General features: G+C 37.3%; 1 pseudogene; it reads left to right on the top strand.

The window, feature by feature from the left end:
* The first annotated feature begins 8,856 nt into the window (after positions 1 to 8,856).
* LOC111898232 (probable WRKY transcription factor 26) lies at positions 8,857 to 11,515 on the top strand (annotated as a pseudogene).
* The last annotated feature ends 3,303 nt before the right edge of the window (positions 11,516 to 14,818 follow it).

The following is a 14,818-nucleotide window of genomic DNA, read 5'->3' as shown; positions in this document are numbered from 1 at the left end:
TCATCATAGCATGAATGTCTAGGCTTTGACTCGCCGAGTTGTATGAACAACTCGTCGAGTTTATTTTCATAACTAAGAAGATTATCTTGGACTCGCCGAGTTCCTCATTAGACTCGTCGAGTGTTATGATCTTGATGATCATTATGGGTCCAGGCTAACTGAATCCTCACTAACCCCACTCATAAACATAAGGGTTTGGGTTTGCGACCCTATTCGCCGAGTCCATGAACTGACTCGCCGATTCCACCTTGTGACACTTCTATTCTGTCGATCACAGCCTATTCCAACACCTTCAACTCATAGATTTGGACTTCTAATGCTAGCTTTGCACATAAAGTTGCTAATTGTACGTGCATGCAAGGTGTTATGAGGCTAGAACACTTAATCCAAGCTTCAAAAAAGGCCTAGGTCATGAAATGAAGACATGGATGGAAAAAAAAGATGCCCCCTCAAAGCTCCTCAAGCTTAAAAATGCTCAGATCTCAAGTCCTTTTCGTCCTCAAGGCTCCAAGTTCGGATTGCCTTTGGAAATTGTCCAAATGTGACAAAATCTATGCTAGAAATGGATATAAATGTTTAATAGACAAGGCATAAGCTTTTTACCTCCAAATGGTCTGAAATGCTACTCCAACTCTGGATCTATATCTTCTTCTTTCGCCACCAAGGTCCTTCTTCCTTCTCCAAGCTTCAATTCATTCACAAGGTAAGAAACTAGCTCAAGAATGAGGTTGGGTGGCTAGGGCTTCGAGTTCTGGACTATAGGGGCCGCAAATGAACCCTAGGGAAGAGAATGAGATGCTTAAATAGGGTGCCAAGTCCCAGAATTAGGGTTTCCCAACCCATACCAGAATCGCCGAGTCCAATCGCCGACTCATCGAGTCGGTCACTTAATCTTCCACACGGAGCCTGCTCTGACTCGTCGAGTTCTTCCTTGGACTCGACGAGTTGACTCTTTCGACTTAGGGCTTTTCTTTCCTTTATTGGTCTTTCTGATTCTGGGTGTTACAACTCTCCCCCGCTTAAACTAGACTTCGTCCTCGAAGTCCACCACGGCCAACCGTCCTCCAATCTCCTCACAAAATTCATGTACATTGCACACTTCATCTTCTCGGTCCAACCCTCGGGGTACCGCCTTCAATGGCCTTCTGCCCCGTCATCCCGGCTAAAACTAGTTCTTGTAGCTAATCACCTTGAGTGCACTCTAATCCTCAACAATCCTGAGAACACATCTTACCCAACTGACCATCCATCTGGTACTTCCCGAGTACTTATGATGAACCTCCTAGGGGCTCACCCCCTTTTCCTTGCGCGTTTTCTGGCTTCCCGAAGGCAACTCCCCATAACTAACCACCTCCCCTGCCACTGCGAAGGACATACCTTTCACATTATCCATTACTCCAGCCATTTAAATTATATTTCATCCTTGGAATCATTCCTTACCAATCCTTACATGCTAACTACTCCAGGTTCCCACTAGAACAACAGAATTCACAGATCCATTTATCCCTGTGATTCACTTATACTTGGCCATAACTCAGATAATCGTGCTATGAGTGACTTGCCACTCCCCAAGCGATCCATGAAAATCCAAAATACAATTACCGCTGGAGACCCAAAACTTTCTGAAACACTGATCTGCCTGAAAACACTAAACTGCTTAGAACACTGACTGCCTGAAACACTGAACTGCCTAAACACCGACTGCCTGAAACACTAAATTGTCTGAACATTAAACTGCCAGAAATAGCATGTTGCTACATGGTTGCTTTCCAACATCTCTCGAGACCTTCCTGGTCTCAATTCATTTGTCAGTCATCTGAAATATCGGGTTCCAACCCGGCTGCAGAGCCAAAGGACTCCCTATTTTAGTCGCCTCACACGACTTCCGAACAAAATCCTTCTCTGGAACTAGTTGCCACTAGTTATCATGTCACTAAGGCTCTAACAACCTCCTGATCTAACTGATCGGGTCCGTGCGTCAAATCCAGATGTTACCAAACCATGGCTAAACGTGATTGCTACATGACCAATTGTAGCCTTATATAACAAGTAACCTGGAGCAATCCATTGCTTCTTCGATCTCAAAACTGCAGTGGCATTCCTACAGTCTTATCACTGGCTCAACTAGGTCTAATCCATCCAGATAATTCCGAAATCCACTTCGTGGATTTCCACGTGCTTACTGCTACGCCCGAACTGGGGGGGGGGGGGGGGGTAATGTTCCTTCCACGTCCTGAAAACGCGCTCATGCTATCTACCAGCCAAGTGTATTCTAAGGCTATGCCCGCAGTCTCACAATACTCTAGCACTACCTAATTGCTAGTGAATGCTACGGCTACACCCGCAGACTTACAACACTCTGACACTATCTGGCTTATAGTGAACGCTACGACTACACCCGCAGACTTACAACACTCTAACACTATCTGGCTGCTAGTGAATGCTACGGCTACACCCGCAGACTTACAACACTCTAACACTATCTGGTTGCTAGTGAATGCTACGGCTACACCCACAGACTTACAACACTCTAACACTATCTGGCGGCTAGTGAATGCTACGGCTACACCCGCAGACTTACAACACTTTAACACTATCTCATTCGTTGGTTACTGAACTGAACACATCCGACGACGAGTATACACACGACCTATCATTCAAGACTGAACCCATGCCCTGACTGGAATCCCCAACTTGATTCCCTAAGGCTTGCTGGCAAACGTCACGGGAATGCGATCTCCTTACTGGCAAGTTTTTCCAATCTTCCATCTCACACTATCCTCAAACCACACAGTTGCATGGGTTGTCATCCTTTCTGATAAGGATGTGAAACTTATCCCAATTTCAAAACTACTCCTACTTCTAAATCCTTGGATGATTCTCCCCCACTTTGATTCAACTAACGTCTTACAACACACAATACTAGAAGGATTCTCAATCCTTCTTACCATTCTCTGCGAAATCTGCTGAAAACCACGCTTACCATTGCTAGTGTGTCAATACTAACCAGTCCAAAAGATCACACCACTTTCAAGAATCCAAATACATCTCTGGTAATAACCTGCTAGACCCAGGTAGCTCTGAATCTCAATTGGAGACCTCAGAAACTCCCACTGTATCACGTCCTCTATCTTAGCCGGAACGACTATAATACCCTTCTGATTGACAAGGTACCCAAGAAATTGCACCTCGCACAACTAGAACTCACACTTGGAGTACCTTGCAAAAAGTCTCTCCTTCCTCAAAGTCTCTAGCACCTCCCTCAAGTGCTCCTCGTACTGGAATATAACTGATTTATACCCGAACGACACCTTCCTGAAGGTAGTGAGATACTACCGAGTCTCACTCATACTTGCTACAGTTACTAAATCCGAAGTAACCTGCTCTACAGGGGACGACCTCGAGCTATCATTCAAAATCCAAGATATGCAGATGGCATATGACTTACTCACAAGTAGGTAATATAATATTCCAATATATGTACCTACTAAATCGGTGTAGTAACATAACAACAACATCATAAATAATTGACAGGAAGGTAAAAGATATGTACCTCCAACATCCCGTGCTGCTCGAATCCTTGCTGAAATCAACCGGAATGCTCTACTCCGAGCCGTGGGCACCCTTGCTCGACCCTGACGTCTGTTGGCGGTTCTCGAAGTCATAGGGGCAGGAGCTGTCACCTGCCCTGCTGAACACAAACTCGGACAGTGGGCCTTCTTGTGGCCCCTCCGACTGCAATGGAAACATATTGAGTCAAGTCCCTGGGTGATGGTAGCAGTATAATCTCTGCTAAAATGACCAGTCCGGCCGCACTTGAAACATTCAGGATCGTCACCTCTACTACTCCTACACGCACCCCCGTGCGTCCTACCACACTTACCGCATCGGCTGCGGCCCTGGAAGTCTCTCGATCTCGAAGTCGGCCCTTTGGTTCTTTTACCCGAACCTGTGGGCCACTGAACCTCACCCGGTTTCCTCTTCTTTTCTGACTCCCGGTCAATCTCTCGCTCCTGCGTTACCCCGTCGTCCCCATCAATCATCTGAACAACCGCTGTCTGATCCTGGAGCTTCTCGGTCAACCTATCAGTGACCCTCTTGACGATGTCGGGTAGCTCCTCGCGAACGACTCGTGAAACCTCTACAACAACCCAATCATGCAGAGAACTCTCCTAGGGACAGGGTTCCCCACTCACTCCCGAACCCTGATGGCAAGAGCTAAAAATAGGACCCCTGCTCCCTGATGGATCCCTAGGATCCATAAGAATCGGGCTCTAGCCCCAAACTGCCCTGAAATTATCCCGACCTTAAGGGCCTCAAGACGACTATCCAAAAGCTCCACGATAGCCTCCCTAACCGAACCGAATATCACAGGAGTCTGATAATTGATGTTGCGCATAATCTCTACGGAAATGACATCTCTCATATGATCATCAAGTTGTCCGGCTCTAGAGCTTGAGCCAAATCCCTCCCCGACACTTGAACTGCCAACTGGTATCTCGTGCAACGTCACCATGCTGAAAACATATCACATTAACGGTCAGAATAATCATCGCTACTGAGGGATCTCACACATACTCTACAAATTCCCTGGTTTCGTCTTGGCCCCTCTTGAATCGAGTACGGATCCTCTGCTTTCAGTAGTATGGGCCCATACTACCTTCCACATCTATCCGAACTTTCCTCAAGACCGAAATTCGGACTAACTTGGGCCTTGCCCACTGCATCGGACCAAAGTCCGGACTAACTGGGTCCTTGCCCCTACATCGGACCGAAGTCCATGCTAATTGAACATAGCATAACATGATCATAGCATATAACATAAGCACATATACTACATACTGCATCGGACCGAGGCCCAGACTAACTAACACATAAACATGCATGAATCACAAAGACATTAAGCATACTGAACTACTGCATCGGACTAAAGTCCAGAACTACTGTTATCTAAACTAGCCGGCATTATGGTCGTAGACCCGTTCCTACTGGAAGGAAAACTCACCTGAACTGCTGAACTCGGTCGATAACCCTCTGGCTGCTAACCGACAACTCTCTGAAATGTTGCTCCTCTAGCTCCCTAAGTTACCAATACCAATAATAACACTTAGAGTAAACTGTCCTCCCGAGGTCAACTAAGTCAACTCTAGTCAAAGTCCTGGTCAAAGTTAACCTTACAGTTGGCCCGACTCGCCGAGTTGTTCTACCAACTCACCGAGTCCATGCTCTTCTATCTCAAAACAACCCCGACTCCACTGGTCGAGTCTGGAAATAACTCGACGGGTTCTCCTTCAACTAACACTTCGGGACCATATTCAACCGACTCGCCGAGTTCATCCTTGAACTCGTCAAGTTCATCATCATAGCATGAATGTCTAAGATTTGACTCGCCGAGTTGTATGAACAACTCGTCAAGTTTATTTTCATAACTAAGAAGATTATCTTGGACTCGTCGAGTTCCTCATTAGACTCGTCGAGTGTTATGATCTTGATGATCATTATGGGTCCAGGCTAACTGAATCCTCACTAACCCCACTCACTGATTTGACTCATAAACAGAAGGGTTTGAGTTTGCGACCCGACTCGCCGAGTCCACCTTGTGACACCTCTATTATGTCGATCACAGTCCATTCCAACACCTTCAACTCATAGATCTGGACTTCTAATGCTAGCTTTGCACATAAAGTTGCTAACTTTACGTGCATGCAAGGTGTAATGAGGCTAGAACACTTAATCCAAGCTTCAAAAAAGGCCTAGGTTATGAAATGAAGCCATGGATGGAAAAAAAAAAGTTGCCCCCTCAGAGCTCCTCAAGCTCATAAATGCTCAGATCTCAAGTCCTTTTTGTCCTCAAGGCTCCAAGTTCAGATTGCCCTTGGAAATGGTCCAAATGTGACAAAATCTATGCTAGAAAGGGATCTAAATGATTAATAGACAAGGCATAAGCTTTTTACCTCCAAATGGTCTGAAATGCTACTCCAACTCTGGATCTATATCTTCTTCTTTCACCGCCAAGGTCCTTCTTCCTTCTCCAAGCTTCAATTCACTCACAAGGTAAGAAATGAGCTCAAGAAGAGGTTGGGTGGCTAGGGTTTCGAGTTTTGGACTATAGGGGCCGCAAATGAACCCTAAGGAAGAGAATGAGATGCTTAAATAGGGTGCTAAGTCCCGAAATTAGGGTTTCCCAACCCAGACCAGACTCGTCGAGTCCACTTGTCGACTCGTTGAGTCAGTCACTTAATCTTCCACATGGAGCCCACTCAGACTCGTCGAGTTGACCCTTTCGACTTAGAGCTTTTCTTTCCTTTCTTGGTCTTTCTGATTCTGGGTGTTACATCGAGTGTGGCCTGTTCGAATTGAGAGCCAATCTTCTTCTCCAGGTGTGAAATTATACACTTTCAGTTTTGTGAAGGAACATTTCTTTCAGGTGTTTCATCGAGCACCTGGAGTGCATTGTTCTCCTCCTTCATTTTCTGATTTATTTAGTAAGAGTTATCACCATTGGAAGCATACAATTCCAATTTTCTGTCCAGAGACATCCAATTCAGCAAATAGATGAACATGTATAGAGATGGGAATAAGAAATTAAGGAGTTAGAATTAAAATAAGGGAAAATTATAAGAGACTTGGATACAGGCATGAAGAATTGTTGGTGCTCTGCTTATCCATTATCATTCCCTTCACCTTATCCCACTCCTCACATTCTTGTGCTTCTTAGTCCTCTACCAATCCTTCCAAGATCCTTCCAGAAAAGGTAATTTTGCATTGTAAATCGATTGAAGCAGTAGAAGGTGGTGGTGGCGGCTGGAATCATGGTGGCAGCAGCAGATGGCAGATGTAGTGGTGGCCGGAGGTTGCTCCGGTTGCCTTTCTTGCTTCCTTCTTGCTTTTACTCAGCGAGGATGACGAGAGGGAAAAGCGATGGACGATGTCAGATGGTAGATGGTCAGAGTAAGGGTGTTCCAACAGTCACTGCGGTGGCGGTGGTGAAGTGGGTTTTGCCAATGGTGGGTGGCAGCTCTGCTGCCCGGTTATTTTGGCATCCGGCGGTTCACGACGAGAAGGAAGGGGAAGGCTGCAATGTTGATGGCATTGGAGGTGGGTTAATATGGCCCTTTTTATTTTGGCGGAGAGAGGGAGAGAGAGAGAGAGAGAGAGAGAGAGAGAGGGTGGGATCCATTGCATATTAAATATTATTTATCTATTTATTTAAAAAAAAAAGTAATTGAATATCTCATAAATGGTCCCTGTGCAGTGAAATGACAAAAATGCCCCTGATTTAACGGCTAAATGGTAACGGAGTTAGCCGAAAGGACCAAATGTTAAAAGTTTTGAAACCACAGGGACGATCTGTGAGGTTTTTGTAAATTAGGGATCAAACTTGATATTTTCGAAAACCACATGGACCATTTTTTAAGTTTTGTCAAGATTTTATAACCACAGATTTGAAAGAGTTTGAAAAAAATTTGAAAAAAACTTAGGGTGTTACAAAAGAAGGGTAAATGGTTACCCTTATGTCAAGTCATTTATTATGCTACATGTAGGATCTTGATTGTGTCGGTTTAGGTTTCAAAGGAGATGTACCGAACAAATTGCTTACTTTTTTCCTTTCTCATTTTCCTTCATCAGGAAACCCTTTCTCCAATTTCTTTCTTCTACACTTGAAAAATGGCAATATACACCATCGTAGATCTATACTTCCAAGGTATCTTTAGCAGGTACCCTATAATATACATTGATGGTATACCTAATAAGCTGGTTAACATTGATTCCATCGGCATGGATAATGATGAGTGTTATGCGTTCAGTTAAAGATTCACAGATGAAAATTGTGATAAACTTTATGATTTTATTCTTGATATTTAATTTTCAGAAGGTTTGAAGTTAATTCAAATTAACATTGACCATGCCGAATACGTAGGCATTGGCGCATTGCGTATGAATATGGTGTTGAAATCCATATAGACCATTTCGGAGTTACTAACATGTAGGAACGATTGGTAGAAGACAAAGTTGAAGTAGTTCATGATATTCGACTATAAAAAACACAATGATACTCCAAACGAAAAAAAATAACACAAAGATAGTCCGAACGAAAAGAAATAACATATGGATAATTTGAACTAAAAAAATAACACAATAATTGTTTGAACGGACAAAAAGATAGAAAAAAACAACTAAATAACAAAAACAAAAATAAAAAGCAAAAAACAAACAAAAAACAAAAAAAAAAATCAAATTAAACAACATAAACCAAAAACCATCAAACAGGGGAAGCAATCTGGGGAGTAAATAACGAATTGCTCTTAAATTAGGATATATTTGAAAATTTTGAAATACCTTGTACTCTGAAAAATAAGATAATTTTGTGGCGTCAAACACAATTTTAAATTTGTATTATGGAACAAAGTTTTTTTCTTTAATTTATGTTTTCATTAAAAACCAAAAACTTTCAAATACTCTTGACGAACACATATAAACACTCAAGATATTAGGTTTTCTTTAAAACTATTTTTTTTCTAAGTCAAAGTGCACCACATTATTAAGTGGATAAAGTTTAACTTTTTTCAAAAACACTCGTACCATTAACCCGTATGTGGGGTGTAGTCAGACAGTTGTCACAGTTCTCTGTCGTTCTAATTGTAACAATCATTAAAATCAAATCTATGATCATGAACTGGTCCCAAAGACGAGGGTTCTTTCTTCAGTTCACCCATTCTAGCTAAGCAACCAAGTCCAAGTTTGACTTAGAGAATTTGTCAACGGTCAAATTTCTTGTTCTTATTTCACTTGCTAAAAAGTTAACACAAAATCTCACCTTCCCAGAAACCAACAAACCCTCGCAATTTCAAATCATTTAAAAGCAAAATCCCAAAACATAATGCACATATCTCTCTTTGTTTTACTAGGTCTCTGACTATTTTGCTGATCATATCAAGACTTTTCTGTTTTACACAAGTAAATACAAAAAATAACAACCATGAATTCTTTCGGTGGAAGATTAAACACAAGATTTTCTTTTGACAATTCTTCAAGAAGTCTTGTTTCGAATGACAACAAGAACGAAGAACGGAAGTGGGATTTGTTTGAGTTCAACAACGGAGTTGAAAGTCCAAAGCAGTCTTTTATTACACCGTTTTATACTTCTCCTTTCACCTCTACAAACCCAAATCAGTTCTTGGATCCTCCTTTCTTCTCCTTCAATTCCAATGTAAGTTTTCCTTTTATAAAGAAAGTATTGATCTTTGATGTGATTGGGTTAATGGGTACTTTCTGATTTTGGTTATTGTCGCAGATTATTTCATCTTCAGGGAGTTATTCTGATTTTCATTTCAAGGAGGAAAAAGCAAATGATACTAATTTAAATTTTCAATCTCAAATATGGCCTACCTCATCTTCCATTTCCGGAAACAAGAAGGTAAGTGTGTAGTTTTGGTTTCTTTATATTTTTTATAGCAACATTGTCAACGGTTGTAAATTGAGTTTTTAATATGAATATTGACATTTTGACTTTTTTTGGTCAATTGTTGTATTCTTTTCCGTTTATCTACTTAGAATTGTGCAATGTTAATAGAATTAGGTTTAAGAGGTGTTGATGTTTTGTTGCCTTTTTGTTTTGAAGCAGGAAGAATCTACGAAGAGTCAAGCTCTGGATTGGAATGTTGAAAGTCAACAGAAACCAACTGATTTCTCGATAGAAATCAGCAAAACTGAACCGAAATCCATACAGTCACCTCAAAGCCATAGTAATTTTAACTCAATTCAAGCTACTAATGAGCAAAACCGATATCAAGATGGTTACAATTGGAGAAAATATGGTCAAAAACAAATCAAAAGAAGCAATAATCCTCAAAGTTATTATAAGTGTACTTATCCTAATTGTCCAACGAAGAAGAAAGTAGAGAAGGACTTGAATGGGTTTATCACCAAGATCATTTACAAAGAAAAACATAATCATACAATGCCTACAAACTTTCAGAAATCTTCCTCAAACTCGTTTAACAACACAATATTTGAGCATTCAAACCGTTTCCAGCCCTATTCTGAATGCTCCTTCATAGAACACGAGCAAGAGCTTGGATCTTTGATTTGCAAATCGAGAATTGATCATGAAAATGAGCCCGAGGCTAAGAGATGGTAAGGTTTAATTTCTTTTATTTACATATATATCAGTTTCTCTTGCATGTTATGAAAATCCATAAATAAATAAAAAAAAAAGTAAAGTACAAGTTCAAGTTTTCAAATTATTTCCTTATTCCGAAGATATTGTGATATATCTTTTACATGTTTGACAATACCATTGAGTTGGTGAGACCATTAAGGTAGTTTATATTTGTAGGCTATGTTAATGTGAAGATAACGATTACATTTTATTTGAAGACCCTATTGTTATAATGTGATGGGAAATTAATATTTAAATGGATATGAGAGAGAAAATGTAAATGTTATTTCAAGACCTTATTGTTATGATGTGATGGGAAATTAATATTTAAATGGGTATGAGAGAAAAAATGTAAATCAGAGATACCCAATAAATAACAATTAAGAAAACTGAGTCACATATATGATATTCTTCTTTTTCTTTTGCAGGAAATTAGATGAGGTTGAGAGTGAAGTGATCTCTTCTAGTTTGAGTAAAACCCTTGAAGAACCAAGACTAGTTGTTGAAACCAAAAGTGATATTGATATACTTGATGATGGATACAAATGGAGAAAATACGGGCAAAAAGTAGTTAAAGGAAATATGAATCCAAGAAGCTACTACAAATGCACATACGTAGGGTGTCGAGTACGAAAGCTTGTCGAACGAGCCTCACATGATTTTCAGTCCGTGATCACGACCTATGAAGCCAGGCATAACCATAGCGTGCCTATGCCACGTCGTGGTGGCAATTACGCCATCAACCAAGCATCTACATCTACCACAACCACAACTAGTAACAATTGTGGGGCGGTGATATCTAGGCCTGTACCAAACTACTCAAATAACTTTCATGGTAGGAAGGGTTTCACCGGTAGTCAAACTCATATTCTACAAGCATTAGAGAACTCGACAAATTATAGTTATTCTGAAAAATTGTATCTGAATATAGCACCGGAGCGTTAGTGTCAACTACTAAGAAAGAACCCGAAATTGACTTCATCTTTAACTCGTTTTTAGACTAAAATCATGATTACATTTGTATCTTGTATCTATTGTATAATACTTAAACCTGGCAAACGTGTCGTGTGATGTCGGGTTTGTGTCGTGTCAAGACATTAAACGGGTTGAGAGTGTTTGACCCTAACCCGACCCGTTTAATTATCGTGTAGTGTCGTGTCAACCCGTTTATTTTCGTGTCGGATTTCGGGTTATGGTTTAAACCTTATAAATATGTTGTGTCATGTCGGGTTGAAACATTTTAAAGGTTGAAAAGTAAGAGTCATGAAGGGAAAAAAATGAAACAATGAAATGCTGGAGTTGGGAGGTGGAAAGCAAAAAAAAGTATATTCTCTCCGTCCCATATTTATTGTCCATTTTTTACTTTTAAAGTTTTTATTTTTCAACTGTGACTTTAAACATTTTTATTTGTGTAATAAATTAATTGATAAAACTCATAACAATGAAAAGATATTTAAAACACAATCTATTCATACATTTTGAATTAAGTGTTATATATAAAAAACAAAAATATTTAAGGTCAAATTTGAAGAATAAAGACTTAGAAAGTCAAAATTGGACAATAAATATGGGACGGGGGTAGTTATAACTTTAGAAAGCAAAATGAAAAGAGTTAGAGTTGGGAAGCAAATAAGATAGGTAATGAGGATCAGTAAAATTAAGCCACTTTGAAAGTTTGAATTTTACTTTAATTTTTGAGTTTGGGCTACTACAAATGTACAATATTTAAAATATTTATAAAAATATGAAACTTATATATATATATATATATATATATATATATATATATATATATATATATATAAAACTAAACGGGTCATCTTCGAGTTGAAAGTCTTGACCCTAACCCTACCCGTTTAATTATCGTGTCGTGTCGTGTCAACTCGTATACATAAACGGGTCAAAATCTCTGACACTAACCCGCTAACTTCGTGTTGGGTTGTCATGTCGTGTCAGATTTTGTCAGGTCTAATAATACTTTAGGAAATAGATCTATTTGTGTTAGTTTAACCATTAGAATGTGAAAATCCATAAGTAGGCTTCAAATGTGGACACCATTTCCTTGCATGTTGATACATTGTGATTTACTTTTACATGTTAATGGTGGGGACCTCTGGGATGACTTTACCATATTTTTTCGTTTTCATGGATTATATGAGGAAATTTTTACCGACTTTTTTGATAATATGTTGATTTACAGCGACAACCTAGATAAGCACTCATGAATTATCAAAACTAATCATATTGACTACTAGAGTGTTGGGCATTAGCAACGGCCAAAGTCATATGGTAATTTGTTGTTAATGTCAATTGACAACAGAATAACAACAAATTTTGCAGATAAAACGAATGTCTCACTAGTTGACATTTTTTTTCTTAAGTTCAAATTTTACATGTGTATAGTTCCACCAACTAAGTAAACAGGGGCGGAACCAAAAATTTAAGATAAAGGAGCCTTATATCGTAATTAATTATTAAAAAAAATTTATATCCAAATATCATAATAGAGTCTTTATAATTCAAAAGGAAATTGAATAAGAATTATATCGATCTTTGTAAAAAACAATCTTTAAAATTTTCAAACAATCAAAATCATATTTGTCGTCCGTTAACCTATTATTATTAAAAAGAACTAGTTAGAACATAGATAATATCATATTATATTCCATTTTAGAAGAATGCAATTAAATAAAATTTATAAAAATATACAAAATAGTATATCACTTTAAGTTAAATTGTAATTAAATTATTAGTTACAAGTTACAAAAAAAAATAAAATATATAATAAGAATTAAAAAATTACGTTTTTATTGATTAGAAATAGCAATATAGCCAATAACTCATAATTGGATCCTCAATAAAAATAGTTACGCTATCAAGGTCAAAATTAAAAAGCTATTTTTAAGGTTTTTTATTGGTTGAATTTACATTGTTTTTTGAAAAAATAAATTATAAATAGTTTATTATAGATTGACCTTTATTAAAAGTGTTTATAAGATATCTAAAGAATGTCAATTTAGCAACCTGTTTATAAACAAGACTTGACCAGTTAACATGGATAAGGTATAAAATTAATAAGCCATCAAAATAAAAATATTTGGCAATGTGATTTTAGACAAAAGTGGGCCTCAATTGGTCATAAGTCTCACAACTTCATTGTTTTCTAATAAGACAATTGATTTTATAAAAATAATTGGGAGGGCTCACTTTAATAACTACAGATGAGGGATAAGTATTTACTCGTAGGCGAATTTTATATATTTCATAACTATTCTTTTAAATGAGATTGAGGGGAGCAAAGCATACGACAGCCCCCTAGTGTCTCCGTCCTTATAAGTAAAAACGCCCCAATACAAATGGAATAAACATGTATCCGAAACAACAAAAAATAGAAAGCTACCTAGACATAGTTTTGCTTTACTAATTTGTACCCCGATAAAATGGCCAAGATTCCAAGAACAAAGTAATATATATATATATATATATATATATATATATATATATATATATATATATATATATATATATATATATATATATATATATATATATATATCCTTATTCTAATAAAAGAATAGTTTTAATATCCTTTTGACATGTGTCATCATATTAGGCCTCCTAATTAATACACATTTTTTTTTGTCATGTGTCACCATATTATGTTTCATAATTAATACATGCCACTTGTCAACTCAATTTCAAATTTCAAATTTAAAATTTTCACTCTAATTACATTAAATTAATAATATTAGAATAAAAATTAAAATTAAATTAATATAAATTATAAAATGATACAATTTCACATATTTATTTAAATCAATGACTAAAATTTATATAACTAAAAAGATCTCTTAATTAATAGCTTATTTAACATAATTAATTAATAATTTTAAGTTTTAACTATAAAAATTTAATTAATTTTATAACCGTGGTTTCCACGGGTTATAAACTAATATATATATATATATATATATATATATATATATATATATATATATATATATATATATATATATATATCCTCCTTAATAAATGAAGGTTTTTTTTTTGCAACATGTCAATCTCTCATTATTTTTGACATTTGTCATTTTGTGTTATTTTTAAAATAAATATTATTCACTTGTCAATTTTAGTTTGTCTCAATTTTTAAAATTAAAGTCATATACTTATATATGTAAAGTATTAAATATCATATATATGATATTAAATTGTAATAAATATGTTTTTTCTTTTTTTTTATTTTAAAGTTATACATTAAAAATATTTTTTGTTTACGCTTTAATGTTTAATCCTTTTTAAATCAGTCTGTGTAATACACGGGTTTCACACCTAGTATATATAATAAAAAAAGTCATGCTAATTGACGTGGCTAAAGAGTCCGTAAATGCGTTATCGGCCCCTTCCCTTATTCTATTTGTCATCGGCATAATTGATGATGTTGTTGACATCAATAGGTATGTCATGATCTCCATTTGTAAATTGGGATGTTATTGTTTGTTTATCAGAATTGTAAAATGATCAGAATTTAACTATCTAAGACAACAAATTTGATCACCAACGGAAAATAAAAGTAATCTCCAAGCCAGTAATCCTATATACAATGATGATAAGATCCTTATTGGCAATTCATACATGTTTTACAAAAATAACAAATTA

Source organism: Lactuca sativa, chromosome 9, assembly GCF_002870075.4.
Source record: "Lactuca sativa cultivar Salinas chromosome 9, Lsat_Salinas_v11, whole genome shotgun sequence".
Lineage (NCBI taxonomy): Eukaryota > Viridiplantae > Streptophyta > Magnoliopsida > Asterales > Asteraceae > Lactuca > Lactuca sativa.
This window is presented reverse-complemented; position numbering and strand designations above follow the sequence as displayed.